We start from the raw sequence: 7385 nt of genomic DNA, 5'->3' as shown, positions 1-7385 counted from the left end.
CTTCACATGGCAACCTCCCAATGGAGACAAGGCTGGTCAGAAAGCTGGGGACAGAGCGTGCCACATCTGTTTGCCGGATGCACCATCTCAATGGTAGGGAGGGCCTCCTGCTAACAGCAGGCCAAATACAGATGGATGTACAGACACCAAACAATTTTTTAACATAATGAATAAACACACACACACACACACACACACACACACACACACATATTTTTTTTTCTTTTGAGGAATGTGAACTAAAAATTTGTTTGCTCATTTCTTGCATTTGAAATTCTCTTCGATGACACCCTTGGTCTGAGATTCTTTGCCATAGTCCTTACCACTACACAACTGCAACCAAGCACTTTTCGGGGTTTGCTCTCTCTGTCAGTTTTGCAGAGACCTACCCATTCTCCTCGTTTCTTGTCGTCGTTGATCTTAATTTGGTTGATTTGGTGCTCAGCACAAAGGGCTTCCACCACTTTGACATACAGTTGGATGAAAGTGCACAAAGCTGGGCCAGGTGCTTGTCTGAGGTGTCGGCAGCTTCATGAATTCTGCGTGCAAGGCCACCATGGATGAGGGCAGTCTTCGTGACTTCTTGTAAAGCAGCGTTGATGTCCTTGACACCTCCAGCAGCCATGCCTTCTTTGGCCGTGCACTGGGTGACCAGTGAGGCCGAATCTTAAGCAAACGCAACTTCTGCCTCTGAGCGACTCAGCAGTGGCAGGGAAAGAGCAGGAATTTCTAAATTCACAATCCATGATGTTAGTGAATAAAACTAGGAAATGGACACTCTCCCATCCTGATACTCTGTTGGTAAAGGTGTAAACAGACCCAGCCCTTCTGTAAAATAATTAGCCAATAAATGCATGTGACAATTTAAAACATGCACACTGATTTAGCAATAGCTGTAAAAATGGCAAAGGGACCTAACACTTCAGCTCAACAATTCCACTTCCAGCATTTTTTCAGTTTCATTTGTACAGCTTCACCAAGACATAAAGATGCTCATTTTAGAATTGATTTGTAATTTTTTTTTTTTTTTTTGGTACCGGGGATTGAACTCAGGGGCACTCAACCCCTAAGCCACATCCCCAGCCCTATTTTGTATTTTATTTAGAGATAGGGTCTCACTGAGTTGCTTAGCACCTCGCCTTTGCTGAGGCTGGCTTTGAACTAGCAATCTTCCTGTCTCAGCCTCCCTAGCTGCTGGGATTATAGGCATGCACCACCACACCCAGCTTGATTTATAATTTTTTACAAGAAGAGTTGATCAGAGACTGATACAGGTATGACACGAAGCCATCATGCTGATGTGGGAAGTTGCCTAGGATACATTAAGTAGGAAAATCACTGTTTATATTGTTATGAAGGTTATGAATCGATTTATATTAGAAAGGTACACCTACACACAACTTCTGGAAGGATAGTCCAGAAACTGATTGCTTTAGAGAGCAGAGGTTGGGAGAGTCTGAGTTCTCACTCTGTTACCTCCTGTGATATTGGAACTTTTTACTCTGAATGTGGTCACTTTAAAAACAAGCCCAGTTCAGTGGCATACACCTGTAACCACAGCAAGTGGGGAGTCTGAGGCAGGAGAATCACAAGTTCAAGGCCAACCTTGGCAACTTAGCAAGACTCTCAAAAAAAAAAAAAAGCAAGACAATTTATAGGCTGTATCTCAATGTTAAGAGTGTTTGCCTAGAATATGCACAGCCCTGGATTCAATCTCCAGAACTATAACACACACACACACACACACACACACACACAAACAAACAAACACACAAACACAAAATTTAGCCCAGCAAATCCACTTGTAGCAATTTATTCCAAGGAAAATGAAGGAAAACATGCTCAACAAATATTTGTTAAATAATAAACACAAACAGAGATTTGGCTATTGGGCCGTTCATGTTGAGAAAAGCAGAAAGCTAAAAGCAGTCTATATATTCATTCCCAAACACAAAGATTTGAATGACAGAAAGATCCGCAACCTAGGGATGATGATGGCAATGACAGTCACAGGCATCCACAGCAAAATAAAAGGGAAAATTCAAATTACAAAAATGTTACATAGCATGACCCCATTGTTTCACATACAAAGTATTTTCTTGAATAAGGAAAAAATCCTTTTTCTTATTAACAAGTGATAAATCTAGAGCAAAGCCTCAGATGAGATGCTTGCCCTCCATAATCTTGGGAGCGATCAAAAGGATCAATCAATCAGTCGTGGAATGTAATCAGATCTGGCTGGCTGCCAGCATGTCCCATGGCCCCAAAAGGATAAGTGATGGGTGCCCTGGCTTTGACAGTGGGGTGTGGCCCACACCTGGATGTGGTCTCAAAACAGAGACTCCTCACCTCAGCAGTACCTGTGTGCCTGCCACTTGAGCCTCTGGGAGGACGGAGCTCAAGGCCAGGCGAGGGGCCGTCTTTGACTCTCTCCTATCGCACACCTGATGATAACCCCGGCCCTGCATGCCCAGAAGCAGGAATGATGGAAGGAGCCAATGAGTGGACGTGACGTCATTCATTGTCCATTCTATGGCCAATTCTCACCGAGCCAGAACGGACACCTGGAGATGACCCAGGAATGTGCTGAGGGGCGTTTCCAGCCACCCCCCTTTCCTGGCCCTGCACCATCCCCACCTCCCCCTGCCAGCTCTCTGAAGACCCAACCACACACACCTGCCGCTCCCTCCCTGCCACATCTTTCAAGGAAGTCAGAGTCCCAAAGAAAAGCAAACCCCTTGGGCGGCTGCTGGAAGCAACAGTAGCCCTACTGTCCCAGTTGTGAGGATCCCTCTGCAAAGAAAGTCTTCACAAAGAGAAAGGCCAAGAGTAAGGGGGGTTGTGACAACAGAAGGGCAGAGCAAACCATTTCAAGTCCTGACACAGGCAAACTGGTTCTGAAAGTCACCTGTTCCTGAGCAGGAACGCAAAGCTCTGTCCTGTCATGCCGCACAGCTGGGCCACTGTGCACTGCCAACTGACTTATGTAAGCTTGTGAAAAACCCCATTCGTTTGAGTTCCCTGTTTGTGCAAATAGTGTCAGGGGCACATCCGAGCGCCCTGGGCATCCATCATCACCAGTGCATTTCCCAGGCTGGTGATGACTCAACCTCAGGCCGAACCCGCATGGTGTCTTCAACAGGCAGCTTCTGTCACCACGAGGCCTCTCGGCCTCTGGATGCTTCTTTCCACTTATCAGTCCCACAATAGCTGTATTAGTGACGATGAAACCCTGGGCGCTCAGGGGGAGGGGAAGAGGGCCAGGTGACTAAGGGTGGGTGGGTGTGTTTATTTTCATCTTTAGCCCAGGCAGAGACGGGAGGTTCAGAAACAACCCCTCTGGTCGCACATCTGCCTGAAAGAGAAGCCAGCCGTGGGTCTTGGGATACTCTCACAGGGAACACTCTTACTGGCCCAGAGAAAGACTGGTGAAGAGACCAGGGAATCCTAACATTGGCTCCTGCTTTCTGTCCCTGAGTTGTCCCAGACAGGTCAGATGGCAGCCAATGACTTATCTGAATATCTTGCCATCGAGCTTCAGGAACGTCTGGACGTCAGATCACCTACCCTGAATCCAGGGAGACCTTGATCTAGGGAGTTCTGAGACATTCCTATCGATGCCCTCGAGAAAGTCATACCAGCATTAAAACTGTTTCTTAGAAAAACAGATCACCAGATAAAGAAAACTCATTCTGTGGGATCTACTTGTGGAATCCACAGTATGTTCCCACAGGGAACAAAGAAGAAGTGCCAGGCTTTCCTGGGGACAGACTACAGGGGTGGATTTGGTCTGACAGAAGCCAAGGGAGACTCTAAAAGGGACAGCTCTGCAGAGCCCAAGGACAGAACTCAGCCATTTCTACAAAGATGGGGAAAGAGACCCCCTTCTGTCAGGTGCAGACGGAGGACAGAAAAGAAGAGGGCAGAGTTGCAACTGCCCCTTGCTAACTCTGACTGTGATCTAGCCTGAGCTCCTCACCTGCCTGCCTTCTGAGGGAACATTGCTGCTCACTGAGAGAAGGGAGCCTCCTGCTCCTCCAGCACCAAGTGGGTTCAGCAGGTGGAGGTGGAGCTTCCCAGTCTCCCTCCTCCACCCCCTCCCGCCCTCCCCCCTCCACTGGAGATTGAAGAAGGGCCTCATACATGCTAAGCAAGTTCTCTGCCCTTTCATCTTTTAATCATTCTCTGGTTCAGTTTCCAAGAACCCAGGAACAGGAGGTCTAGCGGAGCATGCTCAGAACAGGGGATAATGTGCTTTCTAACCAGAAAACACATCTCAGCTAGTTACCACCTCATTCATCTGTCCAGAGTGGTTATAATTATAGTATTCGTTTCATAATTGCTGCCTATTTGCAAATACAAAATCCCTGAATCTTAAAATAAATTACAGTTCCCTTCTCCACTTAATAGCCATTGTGCAGCTAGTTTACAAAGAGGCGATACCTCTGATTATTATTTTAATAACAAGCCTAAGGTGAGCAAGATTTGAGTTTTCAGAAGGTGCCGTCACTTATTAGCATGAAAGATAATTATTGAGAATACTTCTATTGACCAGCTTCATTGTGGATTTCTCAATCCTGGGCTCAAGGATGAATGAGAGCAAGCTTCGATCTGCTCTTTCTCCTTCTGTGCGAATGAGAAGAAAATCCAAACTCACTGTGGCCAGTGTCCCTTACGGAGCATTTGGTATCACTGACTTAACGCGATAACTCTAAGTATTCAAATCCTATTTTAAAAGGGCTCTGGGCCTTTCTGGAGATGAGTGTGCAACACAAGGTGTTATTCTGCTGTCAAAAACCTGTAACGAGCTGGACCTTGGATGTTGGCATTAAGGCTAGCAGAGGACAGCTGTGTAGCTGGGCCAAGGCAGAGGGACCCTGCCAGGCAAGAAGGCAGCAGGCAACAGGTTTGAACCTTATTTTCAACTTGCCTTTTGCTTCTGAGACCAGCAGCTGACACAGCTGTCAGAGCCCAAACGAGAATGTTCAGAACAACTCCGTGCTGCTATGCACAGAGGAGGGACTGACAGTCACTCCCAGCCCGGGAGATGTTTGAGGCAGGTGTGCCCAACAAAAGGCCACACCACTGCGCTCTACCACCTACAGAGCTCATGTTTGCTCACCATGGGCAGATGGGAGGGGCCTCCAGGCGTAGAAGAGCTCACTCTCTGCTGCTGCAGAGAAAACAAAGCCTTAACTTCTGTGACACTCACCTCCTTTCCCTCTGGGGGCTGCACAGAAGTGTCAGCCCTGGAACCTCGCAGGTGTTCCCAGACTGCACTGCTCTCAGACCCAGGTGAGCTCAGGGCCCCTGTGAGAGAGGTGAAATCAGCACCTCCCTGCAGCCCCCACGGGGCTGTGACAGAGGCCCAGAGCATGGGGTTGGGGTCTTCCCTCTGCCTCACACTGCTACCCTTGACCGCCTTCTTCAGGAACCTCCACAGCCGCCAACCCAACACCTCTTTGCAGGAACTCCTGTTGTGCGAGGCCACATCCCAGTCAGTGCTAGGTTTGGGTGTGGATGTCACAGGGGGTAGAAAACTCACAGAATGTCATTCATGGAGATAAGCGCCTTCTGTGCCCCAGCCTCCAAGCTGAAGGCAAGGAGCTGCCATCCAGTGTGGCTGTGTCCCCTCGATGTTCATGCCAGTCATCACCTTCTCCAAGCCCCTCACCCTTTAGCCTTAGCTATTGTCTAAAGAGGGAGACAAAAATATTTTGTCAAATGACTGGATACCGATCAAGCACTTCCAGATGCCACCCATTAAGAGCAGCCCCGACAGCAGGCTGCCTGGGTTGAGCTCCCAGCTCCACCTGTTGCTAGCTGCGTCAGCAGGGCAAGCCAGACCCTTTATGCCTGTTGCTATGTGCAAATGGCCAAAAGAAAAGTAACTGGGGCTGGGGACGTAGCTCAGTGGTAGCATGCTTGCCCAGCACACACAAATCCCGGGGTTCAGCTCACAGCACTGCACAGAAAGAATAGCTGCCCCACAGGGCTGGGGTGAGAGGAGAATAAGTGAGCAACTACAAAATGCTGAGAGCAGCGCCTGATATAAGCCTGAGTGCTTGTTATCAATATTGTCATTCATTATCATCATCACAGAACAAGCTGGGGTACGACAGTGACAAGACAACCCCTGTCACCGAGGGCCGTGAGACTGACTGCTTGCTTGTTTTACATGGCGTGATCTTGGGCTCTGTGGGAGCCAGGGGAGGTGCCCCTCACCAGACTTGGTGGATGGATCAGAGACAACCCCCAAAGGGGGGACCGCCCAGTTGAGAGCTGAAGACAGGGTGGGGGTAAGGCAAGCGGGGGCCCGAGGGGTGGGGGTGGGGAATGAGTCCCTGCAGAGGCAAGTGCAGAGGCTCAGAGAAACAGGGCAGGGTGGTGAGGACAGTGTGAGGTGGAGCGAGGGGATAACAGGTCTGTCCACCAGCGGGAGCCTACCACTGAAAGCTCAGTCACTAGGCAAATGCAGGGATTGCTACAGGTTGTTTTCCATGAAGCTCCAAAAGAAGCATCCAGAGGCCCCAAGGCAGCCCTGGGCTGGGTCCTGAGGGGCAGATGACCTGAATAAGACCCTATGCGTTGCTCAGGGATCCCAGGGTCCTCACCCAGACCCCAGAGCTCAGGCAGAGCCTACCCACTTCAGCCAAGATGCTCACAGATGTGAGACTCAGTGCCCACAGGGTGCCCTCTGTCCGGGGCTCCTTTCTGAGACACATACAATAGCTCACTGTGCAGCTGACAGTTCCCATAACCCCATGACACCTGACATCAGTGTCATCTGGCATGCACTCCATGAACAGGATACCTGCTGCACACCATCGGGGCCTAACTGCTTTTGGTTGGCTTGAGGTTTGGGGTTCATGTTTTTAATACAGAGTTAGTTTATATACTAAAGGCTTTCTCGGTCACCTGATTTTGCAAGGGGAAGGCAGCCAGGGGACAGGGAAGGAAGCCTGGACCTGGTGGGATCGCAAGGTAGAAGTAGAAGTAGGCATCTGCGTAGGCCTTCTTCACTGGCCACCAACACTCATCCTGGCAAACATGACCAGAATGTGACCCTGAGCCACTCCCTGTGTGGCTCTGGGTAACCAAGATAAACCAGGTGAGAATCTGTGAAGACAGAGGAGGATCTGGTAGCTGTCAGCTCACTTCCCCATCCTGGAAGTCTCAGATCATCATGTCTGAGATCATCACTCCTTGCTGTGTGATCTGAGACATGTCACTTACCCTCTCTGTACCTCAGTCACCTCACCTACAAGTAGGTCTCCTAATAGTCCCTACCTCAAGAAGTTTTCTGAGGATTGGAATAATGTGCATCAAAGGCCCAGGAGGGCCTGGCAGAGTCTGGCTTTTAGTATTCTTGGCTATTATTTACT

The 7385-nt window shown here is 49.2% G+C and overlaps 1 pseudogene across 1 annotated transcript; it reads right to left on the bottom strand.

The window, feature by feature from the left end:
* Positions 1–255: 255 nt before the first annotated feature.
* Positions 256–6871, bottom strand: LOC308652574 (small ribosomal subunit protein eS12-like; annotated as a pseudogene). Its single transcript has 2 exons — positions 6815–6871; positions 256–643 (listed from the first exon to the last, which is right to left on the bottom strand). The product of its transcript is annotated as a small ribosomal subunit protein eS12-like (transcript).
* Between the last annotated feature and the right edge of the window lie 514 nt (positions 6872–7385).

This window comes from Spermophilus citellus, assembly GCF_964194105.1.
Source record: "Spermophilus citellus genome assembly, chromosome: 1".
Lineage (NCBI taxonomy): Eukaryota > Metazoa > Chordata > Mammalia > Rodentia > Sciuridae > Spermophilus > Spermophilus citellus.
The sequence above is the reverse complement of the archived record's forward strand: the minus strand, read 5'-3'. Positions and strand labels throughout refer to the sequence as shown.